The following is a 12,245-nucleotide window of genomic DNA, read 5'->3' on the forward strand; positions in this document are numbered from 1 at the left end:
TCATCTTCCTTTGTTAAGCTGCTTTTCACTGTTTTGTTAATGCGTTGAGATAAGCATGTTTCCTTTTGATATATTCTAAAGCTATAGTTTCAAAGATCCTTACTATAAGCAATGTTCTATAATTATACTTCAAAAGGTTATTATTGCAAAACTCTTTTTAGCTAGAAGCAGAAAGTTCCTGTCAACCAGCAACATCCCTAAAGCTTTACTTCGAATGCTCCTAAATCAAGATTTATAAAGATTAATTGTGAACAAAGGAGAGGTTCAAAGGCCTTCTTCCATGCTTTCCTTCCTCAGTTATTTATTAGAATTGTCTTTATAACTGTCCCACAGTCAGTTTCCACACATATCACAATCACAGATATACACGTTGCCTGTATGTACCTGACATGAAACACAGCTTTGTATTTCACATTACTACCTATTTTCTTTTTGTTACTTTTAATAACATTTTCTTTATAACCTTTTAAAATTTTAAGCCTGCTTTACTTTTCTCCTAATCCTATCTCACAACAAAATAAATACATAAATATTCAAGTGACAATAAAACCCACCACACTCATGAATAAATTAATTAAGAAATCTCAAAATTAGAAAAATCTTAAATTAACAAACTATAACCACTACAATGTAATAATAAACCTTTTGCCAAAGTTTCTCTAATTTTCTAAAGTTCCCAGTAAAGGCTGTTTTGAGCCTCTGAGAATCTCTTGTTGGTATTTCTCGAGGGAGGTCAACTCAAAGGACAAAATAATAGTAAGTCCTTTTAAAGGTCTTCTTGAGAGAGTTGTTTGGAGGAAACAGCTGCAAGAGGAAATCTGGGAGCAAGGGGAAGGGCATAGATCCAGCTGCTCCAATTGAAGAGATGTCCTTAGACATGGCCATTTAAACAGGAGAGCTGGAAACACCTGAAGGAGGGGGTCATGAAATATTAGACTGAATGTTGGTGGCTCAAATAGAGGGGAAGATCAGTATTTCTTCTCCTGACACCAGTAGAAGAATCTAGTAGATCCAGAAAATTCCTGTTCCTGGTGGGAAAACTTTGCCATTTTTTCAAAGTACTCAAGTGACCCAGATGACAAAGGTTTGCGTGTATATTATGAAAGTAACAGGTATTAAAAGCTGTGCCCCTTTCCAGGCAGCCATCAGCTGTGTGCCCATGAACAGGCAGTGCCACTTGTGCCCTGAGGTGCCCAGCTGGGATTGGATCTCTCCGAGAGCACCTGAGGGAGAGCAGAGCACCTTGCAAGCTGCAGGTCCCTGACAGCCCCGCAGGGCTCCTGTCCCATCAACATCTGCTCTGCTCCAGTCTGAAACAGGGCCCAGGATGGTGCCGGGATCATCAGAGAGCTGAGGTGTGTGCTGGAATTCAATGCCCTCCCCATCCTGCAGCAGCCCTGCATTTCCCTGCTCCAGCCTTGGTCTCCAGCACAGCCATGGAGGCTCTTTGGGCTCCTGACTGTTCCTGCAGCCCCCAAGGACAGCTGAACTCTGCCTGTGGCAGTGGGGTTTTTTGAGGTTGTTTGGTCTCCTCTTGCACTGGGTTTGAGTATGTTTGGTCTTTCCCCGTCTGGTTGGGATAGCAATTTGAAGATGTTTGGTCTATGTTTGCCTCCTGTCTAGCCAGGGCACTTGCAGTGGTTTTTTCCCCTAGCCTGGTAAGTTCCCTGTCAGTTCCGGGTTTCTCTCTTTGCTATGGGTTTATGCCTTTCCCATCTTAGCTTCTGACCTAACCCCACCCCGATTTCCCGCTCTCTCTTACGCAAAAGCCGCTGTTTTCTCTGCCTCCCCGCTCTGTGCCACTGTCTGCCCTTCCAGCTGCACGGCTCCCGCGCTCTGCCGGATCCCGTGCCCCACCGGCTCCCCCTCCGCAGCCGGCACCCCTCTCCGCCCGGGAAAGGAGGTCACCCCGCGGGGCATCGGCTGCCTGGCTCCTGCCCGCGCCGCCGGCACCGCTGAGCCTCCCGTGAGCCACGGCTCCTGGCGAGAGGGGGATCGCCCACACGAGCACCGCTGCTGCCAGCGCCGTGAGGAGAGAGACTGTCCCTGCCGTGAGGAGAGAGACTGTCCCCGCCGTGAGGAGAGAGACTGTCCCCGCCGTGAGGACAGAGACTGTCCCTGCCGTGAGGACAGAGACTGTCCCCGCCTCGCTGCCGCTGCCTGCGAGTGCTGTGCCATCTTCTCACGCCGGCGCTGCTGCCACCGCGGCAAAGAACAGCTCCTGTGCCACGCTGCCGATTCCAAGCAGCAGCATCCTCGCACCGGAGAGAAATAAAGCGGCTCGGAGAAGCCAGCACTGGCTCGTTCCTTATTTCCTTTATAATGAATCTTAGAGGCTGAGCCCACGTTTCGAGCATCCGAACCGTGACTCTGCCTGCCGGCGGCAGAGGTCGGGCACGGCCGCTCCTGGCGCCTGCCCCGATCGCCTCCAGCCACTGGGGCACACTGGTGCAGGTGTCAGCTTGGCGCCCAGCCATGGGGGCACATGTTATGAATAGAAAATTGTATTTTTTTTAAGTTTCAGAGTTAAAAAAACCAAGCCAGACCGATTCAGACTGCTTTGGTTTCGCTGCCGAAGAAAAGCCCTTAATCACCCGTTAATGGCCGGTGATTAACTGATTGTTTCCCTGATGCTGGCCACTTACCAGGACAGACCCCTCCGAGGTAAAGAAAATAGGAGTGACATCGGAGCCAGTATGCAAATAAGAAATGCAGTGCACCTTGGGTTTTTAGTTTTACAGTTTTTACAAGAAAAAAAACCCTAAAATCACGAGCCAACAAGTGACTTAAAGTGACGTCTAAGGATGGGAGCATAGTCCCGAACCTGCTTGGACCTTTTTATTTCTCACCCTAACCTGAAAAGAAACTGATTAAAGAGACCCCCCGGGTTTGTAAACAAACAAACCAAGGACTCCACGACTCTCCCGTGAGGACAGAGTCCCCAGTTCTGTCTGCAGACCAGCGGACAAAGCTGCATCATCCTCCTCCTTCGTGCCACACCTGGGAGCAACGGCGGCAAGGGCGCAACCCGTCGATTTCTCCCCACCTGAGCTGATTCTTCTTAATAAAGGCATTAAAAAGTAGAAAGATCTCCTGCCCATTTATTTCAGCACAGACCCCACGGAAAGGTGCACGGACGCCTCTGCCAGGTGAAGTTCATGGTCTGTCAAGAGCCGGTGAATTCGCACACTTTCTGTTTGCTGCAGCTCCCAGCAGGCGGGAAAGTCAACCCCCTCAGTTCCAGACGTGAAAGGAGTTTTCCCCTGGATCCATGGCTACCTCCGAGATTTTTGCTTCCAAGAATCTTCAGTTTAGTGAGTATTCCAGTGTCTGGGACGGACCTGACTGGGGCATCACGAAGTTGGGTGGGGGTGACTCCTGGGGATTAGGGCAGGTGTAGTGCACAGCGTTCAAACACACCCCGTCCCACCCAGCCCCCAATGGGTGAATCTTGGTTGTTTTTCCTTTAGTTTTTGTTTTATCTCAGAGGTGGGTGGAAAGGAACCTAGCAAACAGTCTCGATCTGAGTATTCTAGTGGCCAGGACGGACCCGACTGAGGTACAATGAGGTACAGCGAGACTGTCTGCTAGGGAGGAGGAAGTTTATAACCAAGTAGTGGATTTCTTGATGAGGGAGGGTTTTGTTTATCAATGGTGTTATAAATGAGAAGCCAGACTAGGCCAATATTCAAGTAGCAATCAATTTATTAATTAATATGGTAAAGTATGAGCAATGCAGTGCTGGGTACAGTGGGGGAAATTTTTCCTACAACTGCACATCAATAGTTGGGGCTTACAGGTATTTATAGGGGTACTTACAAGATTTCTCAGCAATTTCTATTTCCAATTTTTACTCATCAGCAATTTCTATTCCCAATTTTTATGTCACAATTCTATACACTATTGTAATGTAGTTTTTCTCAGGATGTATCCCAGAAAGTAGTATCCCCAGATGGTGAGGGTCTTGCTTCCAAAAGAAGAAAGCAGTCTCCCAGCTGGTGAGGACCAGGTTCCAGATGTGGGTCCACCTTTTAATTGCGAGGACTATAAATCTCATAACAGTGATGTCCAGCTTCCCTTGGTCAAAACTATCAGTCCTTGAGTTGATGTTCATCTTCCTTTCTCAAGCTGCTTTTCACTGTTTTGTTAAGGCGTCGAGTTAATCATGTTTCCTTTTCATATATTCTAAAGCTATAGTTTCAAAGATCCTTACTACAAGCAATTATACTTCAAAATTATACTTCAAAAGGTTATTATTGCAAAACTTTTGAAGTCTTAGCTAGAAGCAGAACATTCTTGTGAAACAGCAACATCCTTAAAGCTTTAATTCCAATGCTCCTAAATCAACTGAAGATTTATAAAGGTTAATTGTGAAAAAAGGCCTTCTTCCATGCTTTACTTCCTCAGTTATTTATTAGAATTCATCTCTATAACTGTATCACAATCACAAATACACACATTGCCTGAATGTACCTGACACAAAACACTTTGTATTTCACAGTCCCTCCTCTGCTTGTATAAATTTTCATTTATCTTATTCATTAGTGTCTGGGCTTCAAAACTGGCCAAAACTTTAGAAACTTTTTCTTTTTTTGTCTTCTTTCTTTAATTTCATTATTTTGGATATCTTAGCTGTTTTCTTAAATCGGCCAACTTCTGCCAGGTGTACAGGCAGTGCAGCAACCTGCATGCTTTGAATAACTGAGTGGATTAGTCAGATAAAATACAGAATAAAGCAAGGTAGAAACAATAACCCAGCTAATGAACACAATATTATGAACCCTATTTTCTTTCACCAAGTTCCCCCTCCTATTCTTTGTAAATCCTTTGGCTTGAGCAATATTTCTTGTTTACTTGCATTTGTCGACTATGCTGGCAAAATAAAACAAGGAGATTACACAAGGAAGAAATATCAAAACAGTTGTAACACATAAAAGGAAAAATCTTAATTTCTTTTATCATCTCGTCTCTGATACATTACTCTACCAGTTAGTTTTTAACATTGTTTTTCTGATATCTTTTCCTAGAATTACTTTTCTGTGGTCATCAATCTTCAGCAATCTGATATATTAAACTTTCTACAAACACCCCCTTCTTTAGCCAATAAATAGTCCAAAGCCAATCTGTTCTGATACACTACAGTTATTGTTTGGCTTTGCTGACTTGATATTAATTCTAATGCCTGAGCAGCTTTATTTGTTATCATTTCTATAACTGCTTGGAGTCTTGTAATACAACTCAACATATAATTTGGGTTCAATACAGAGTTAGATTGCTTTGCTGGTTTTACTCTTTTGTTTACAAGTAGTTTTTTGGTTTTTGTTGTTTTTTTTTTACTAAATCCTGAACTGTTTCTTTTAGAATAAATATAAAACAAATCCATCTCTCTCCTTTTGGACATTCAATTCCCTGTCTATTACCACTTTTTCCTAAGTTTCTTGCAATCCAATAATTTTCTTCCGTTTTGCCTACAGGTTCTTGATTTGGATGGGTTATTACAGTGACTGCTGGCATAGGAGTGTGTAATAAAAGAGGAACTTTGGTTTCTTTCTATGTGATGCTTTCTGTAGCATTTGTGACATGTTCTTGCTGGTATCTCAAAAGTAAAAATATAACAAATGAGTGACAGAAACAAGAATAACAGAGGTCCAGTATAGCTTATACTCCCACTTCCCATGCCTGTGGAGTTGCAATCCACAGCAGGTGTATTTGGTCTTCTTGGTGGCAATATTTTGCCAATCTGGTCTTGCCCTCTATTTCCTTGTCACTTTCTCGTAGATAATTTCCAGGCAAATCATTTTGCCACTCCTTAACTGTGGCTTCCTACCCTTGCTCAGGTACTTCTCATTCAACAGGCACTAATAATTCCCATCCACAAAACAATGTTCTTACTTTTTAACACTTCTTGCAACAATAGCATAAATTTTGTGAACCAAAATACTAATTATTCCCACAATTCAAACATTTATTTATAACCCAGCTATCATGTCCTATGGTATTGGAATGAATCAAATAAAGTTTACAGTATGGTACTGATGGAAATGGTAATTCTCCTTCTCCCTTTTTGAATTCACAGGCTAAGGTCAGAATATAACAGCTCTTTGACCAAAACAGTTCTGCTCCTTCTGTTTGAAGTATCCCTCCCCAAGGAGATGTTTTATTTAGGCAGTGCTTGAAACCAGTGATGTAAGCTTTGCCTTATTTCTTAATTAAGTGTTATTCTTTGTACATTTCTTGGATCATGTGAGTTTTCCCAAATCATTACCACCCAGTCTCCATTTGAAAGTCAATTTGGTATCACCCGGTTTAAATGTGATAGTCCATTCTTCAGGTTCCTTCACAAGTCCTTTGATTCTACTGGCATGAATTCACCCTCTCCCTATGGTTTGGATTGCTGTTTCAGTAGTACCTGGAAAGGACTTCTTAACAGTACAGTGATAAAAGAAAGACAGTACTGCATTAACTTTTACTATTAGCTTTTTTTTCCCCCCAGACTTCCTGGATTTAGCTAAAAGCTTTTTCCACAGCCGCCTCTTCTTCTTGTATCCAGCTGTGCTAATAGCTGCAGAGGCAAATTCTTCTTTCTGTGAGCTACAGTTAGTTAAATAAGAAAGGCCAGACCAATTTTAAGGCGAGATGGATCACATCTATTGCTTTTTACCTTTTGGGCACCATTTAACTGTTTTAGTCTTACATATTCCTTCCTCAGAACAAAAGCCTCCTCTTTTTAACAGCTAACAAAATAAAAACCCTCTACTTTAGAAAATAAACCACTTTGTGAGGTTTGGAGAGTCAGCAATCTCTGCCTTGATTTTATCTTTTAGTTTCAAAGATCCTTACTACAAGCAATATTATAAAATGATACTTCAAAAGGTTATTATTGCAAAACTCTTTTTAGCTAGAAGCAGAAAGTTCCTGTCAAACAGCAACATCCTTAAAGCTTTAATTCAAATGCTCCTAAATCAACTGAAGACTTATAAAGGTTAATTGTGAAGAAAGGAGAGGTTCAAAGGCCTTCTTCCAAGCTTTACTTCCTCCAGTTATTTATTAGAATTTTGTTTATAATTGTCCCATCGTGGGTTTCCACACGTATCACAATCACAAATACACACGTTGCCTGTATGTACCTGACACAAAACACAGCTTTATATTTTACAGTCTGCAGCTGCCTGAATGCAAAAACTGGAATAGGAGCCTCTCTCCAGGGGTTAACCTCCCCCTCCTGTGCCAGCCCCTGGCAATGCTGCCATTCTCTGCTGCTGCTGCTGTTGCTGCTGAGGCACTTGGGGCTCTGGCTGAGCAGCAAAGGTGACCCTGAGCCAGGAGCTTTCCTTGGCTGCAGCAAAGCCTCAGCACCCAAAGCCCTTCCCGGCGCTGTGCCCTGCGCCAGGAGGGATTGTGCCAGCAGAGCTGACCTGAAATTTCTTCTCCCAGGCAGCTTTAGGACACGCACCATGGAGAAGCCAGAGCCCACTCTCAGCTTTGTGCAGCCCTCCAGAAGAATCCTGTGTGTGAAGCAGCCTGGGAACAGGGTTTGGTGTCAGGGGAGGGGAGCTCAGAGCCCTTTTCTGCCCTGTGGGCTGAGGCTTTGCATTTCCAATGGCCCTGCAGCTGCCAAAGGGGCCTTTTTGCCTCAGCTGAGAGCAGTTCTGCTGAGAGTCTGTCTTAAACCTGCTTTTCCTGCAAATGTGCCCAGTGAATTCTCATTTTTTGCAGCCCCAGGTGTGTGAGTGCAGGCAGGACAACTGAAGGATGGAACAGCTCTGCTGGGGAGGGGAGTTGCCTGTTTCTTCTTTTGTTTTGTCTTTTGTTTTTTGTTTGTTTTGTTTTGTTTTGTTGTTTGTTTGGTTTGTGTTTTTGTTTTTTGTTTTGTTTTGTTTGTTTGTTTTTGTTGGGTTTTTGTGGGTTTTTTGGGGATTTTCTGTGGTTTTGGTGTTTGGTTTTTTTAGTTGTTCTTGTAGTTTTGTTATAGTTTTGTTTGGTTTTTGGTTATTTTTCTTGATTTTTTTATGGCTCTTTTTAAGGAGCTGTCCCTATCATCTCTGGGCAGAGCTCTGTAACTGTGTCTGACACTTGTCTGTGGCACTGTGCAGGTGGCCAGGGGGACCTTCCCCGAGCTGTGTGCAGAGGAATCCACATCAGCCCAGGCCGGGCTGCGCAGTGGCCGCTCAGTTCCATGGACTGGACGCGGCTCTGGACGCTTCCCTTGGAGCATCTGCAGGGAGGGAACGCTGGGGCTGTCACCGCTGGGGTGTCACACACAGGGGAACGCTGGGGCTGTCACTGCTGGGGTGTCACACACAGGGGAACGCTGGGGCTGTCACTGCTGGGGTGTCACAGACAGGGGAACGCTGGGGCTGTCACCGCTGGGGTGTCACAGACAGGGGAACGCTGGGGCTGTCACCGCTGGGGTGTCACAGACAGGGGAACACTGGGGCTGTCAGTGCTGAGGTGTCACAGACAGGGGAACGCTGGGGCTGTCACTGCTGGGGTGTCACAGACAGGGGAACGCTGGGGCTGTCACCGCTGGGGTGTCACAGACAGGGGAACGCTGGGGCTGTCAGTGCTGAGGTGTCACAGACAGGGGAACGCTGGGGCTGTCACTGCTGGGGTGTCACAGACAGGGGAACGCTGGGGCTGTCACCGCTGGGGTGTCACACACAGGGGAACGCTGGGGCTGTCACCGCTGGGGTGTCACAGACAGGGGAACGCTGGGGCTGTCACCGCTGGGGTGTCACAGACAGGGGAACGCTGGGGCTGCCCTGCTCCTGCCCTGTCCCCAACAGCTCTGCCAGCGCCTGCAGGGGACACAAAGGCTGAGCCAAAGGGGACAATTGCAGAAGGAGCTGAGCTGGCAGGCGCCCATTGGGATCATTGAGTCACAGAATCACAGAATGACAGAATAAGAGAATTACTGGGTTGGAAGAGACCTTCAAGATCATGAGTCCAACCCAGCCCTAACACCTCAACTAAACCAAGTGCCACATCCAATCTTTCTTTAAACGTATCCAGGGATGGTGACTCTACCAATCCAATACTTTACCACCCTTTCTGTAAAAAACTTTTTCCTAATATCCAACATGTATTTCCCTTGGCACAGCTTAAGACTGTGTCCTCTGGTTCATTCAGTTGTTGCCTGGAGAAAGAAACCAACCCCCACCTGACTACAACCACCTTTCAGGAAGTTGTAGAGAGTGATAAGGTCAACTCTGAGTCTTTTTTTCTCCAGACTAAACAAGCCCAGTTCCCTTAGTCATTCGTCACAGGATTTGGGTTCCAAGCCCCTCACCAGCCTTGTTGCCCTTCTCTGGACACACTCCATGTCCTCCATGTCCCTCCTGAATTGGGGGGCCCAGAACTGGACACAGCACTCGAGGTATGGTATCATTACAGGGGAAGAGTGCCAAGTGCAGGGGAAGAATGACCTCCCTGCTCCTGCTGGCTACACCATTCCTGATCCAGGCCAGGAGCCATTGGCCTTCTTGGCCACCAGGGCACACTGCTGGCTTATGTCCAGCCGGCTGTCGAGCAGTACCCCCAGGTCCCTTTCTGCCTGGGCACTGTCCACCCACACCATCCCCAGCCTATAGAATTGCAGGAGGTTATTGTGGCCAAAGTGCAGGACTGGGCACTTGGACTTATTAAACTTCATCTTATTGGACTCTGCCCATCCATCCAACCATTCCAGATCTCCCTGCAGAGCCCTCCTGCCTTCCCACAGATCAACACATGCCGCCAACTTGGTGACATCTGCAGATTTACTAATGAAAGACTCAATCCCCTTATCCATGGCATCAATAAAAATATTGAACAGAGCTGGCCCCAGCACAGAGCTCTGAGGGACAGCACTGGTGCCTGGCTGCCAGCTGGATGCAGCAGCGCTCACCAGCACTCTCTGGGCCGGCCATGCAGCCAGTTCTGAACCCAGAACAGAGTGCTCCTGCCCCAGCCCTGGGCTGCAGCTTTTCCAGGAGTGTGCTGTGGGAGACAGTGCCAAAGGCCTTGCTGGAGTCCAAATAGACACATCCACAGCCTGTCCTGCATCCACCAGGAGGGTCACCTGGTCATAAAAGGAGACCAGGTTGGTCAAACACAACCTACCCCTCCTGAACCCCTACTGGCTGGGTCTGATACCCTGGCCATGCTGTAAGTGCTGGCTGATGACACTCAGTATAAACTGTTCCATGACCTTACTGGGTACTGAGGTCAGGCTGACTGGCCTATAATTTACCAGGATCCTCCTTCCCACCCTTGCTGTGAATGGGGGTCACATTGGGCAGCTCCCAGCCATCTGGAACCTCAGCAGTGCGCCAGGACTGCTGGTAAATCATGGAGAGCAGCTTGGCAAGCTCATCTGCCAGCTCTGTCATCACCCTGGGGTGGATCCCATCTGGGCCCATGGATTTAGGAATATCCAAGCATCTTAGAAGTTCTCTGACTGCCTTCTCTTGGACAATGGGGGGACCATTCTGTTCCCTGGCACCATCTACCAACCCAGGACCACTGTTCTGAGGACAAGCCATCTTCCCACTAAAGACTGAGGCAAAGAAGGCATAAAGCACCTCTGCCTTCTCCTCATCTGCAGTTACTGAGTTCCCTCCCTCATCTAATAGAGAGCAAAGGTTGGTCTTACCCTTCCTTTTACCATTGATATATTTGGGAAAAAACATTTTTTATTATCCCTTAAAAAAGTTGCCAAAATGTGTATGTACTGAGCTTTGGTCTCCCTAATTTTTTTTCTACATGCACCAGCAACCCCCTTAAATACTTCCTGAGAGACCTGACCCTCCTTCCAAAGATGATGCATCCTCCTTTTATTCTTAAGTTCCTTCAAAACCTCCTTGCGCATCCAGGCTGGATGTTTGCCTCATCGACTCATCTTTCAGCAGTCTGTTGCTGTGCCCTCCAGATTTCTGTTTGGAAGCATGTCCAACTTTCCTGAACTCCTTTGTTTTTAAGGGCTGCTTCCCAAGGAACTCTCTGGATAAGTCTCCTAAGAAGCCAACGTCTCCAGAAGTCCAGTGTAAGAGACTTATTGATGTTCCTCCTCATTTCACCAAATATCAAGAGCTCTATAATTTTGTGATCACTCTGCCCCAAGTGGCCTCCAACCACCACATCTCCCACCAGCCCATCTCTATTTCCAAACAAAAAGATCTAACACAGTACCTCCCCTGGTGGGCCCACTCGCCACTTGTGACAAAAGGTTGCTTTCCACACACTCTAAAAGTTTCTTGGACTGCCTCTTTTCTGCTGTATTAAGTTCCCAGCAGATGTCTGGCAGGTTTAAATCACCTACAAGAACATGGGCTGATGATCCAGAAACATTCTCTAGCTGCTTATAGAATGACTTGTCCACCACTTCTGCTTGGCTGGATGGACGATAAGAGACTCCCAGTAGGATGGCAGCCTTGTTGGCCTTCCCCCTAATTCTCACCCACAGGCATTCAACTCCATCTTCATTAGTTTCAATACCTGTGGTGTCCAAAGCCTCCCTAACATAAAGGGACACCCCTCCACCTCTTCTCCCTTCCCTGTCTCTCCTGATGAGCTCGTAGCCATCCAGTGCAGCACTCCAGCCATGTGAGTCATCCCACCACATTTCCATTATGGCAATTATATCACAGCTCTGCTGCTGGACCATGGCCTCCAGCTCTTCCTGTTTGTTACCCATGCTGCGTGCACTGGTATCCATGCACCTCAGCTGGGCTGCTGATTTCACCCCTAACTCAGGCTTCCCACCCTTGGGCCTGCTTCCAGACAGCCCAGCTGCATCCCCTTCCCCCTTTCAATCCTAGTTTAAAGCCTTCTCAACAAGTTCTGCCAGTTGACAAGCTAAAATTCTTCTGCCCTTAACAGAAAGATGGAGCCTCGTCCAAGCAGACCAGGTGCTGTAAAAGTTGCCCTATGATTAAAGAATCCAAAATTCTGTTGTTAACACCAACCCTTGAGCCACTTGTTAATAATTTGAGCTCTCCTATTGCTTTCACTGTTCTTCTTAGCCACCAGAGGGACTGAGGAAAAGACTACCTGTGCCCCTGTCCTATTAACCATCTGATCCAATGCCCTAAATTCCCTTTTAATTGTCCTGACACTCCTCTTTTCAATCTCATCACTGCCAGCCTGGAGTATCAGCAGTGGGTAGTAATCAGAGGGCTGAATCAGCCCAGGCAGTCTCTCAGTGATATCCCATACGCGGGCCCCAGGGAGGCAGCAGACTTCTCTGTGGGGTGGGTCTGGGCGAC

This window comes from Passer domesticus, chromosome 4, assembly GCF_036417665.1.
Source record: "Passer domesticus isolate bPasDom1 chromosome 4, bPasDom1.hap1, whole genome shotgun sequence".
NCBI lineage: Eukaryota > Metazoa > Chordata > Aves > Passeriformes > Passeridae > Passer > Passer domesticus.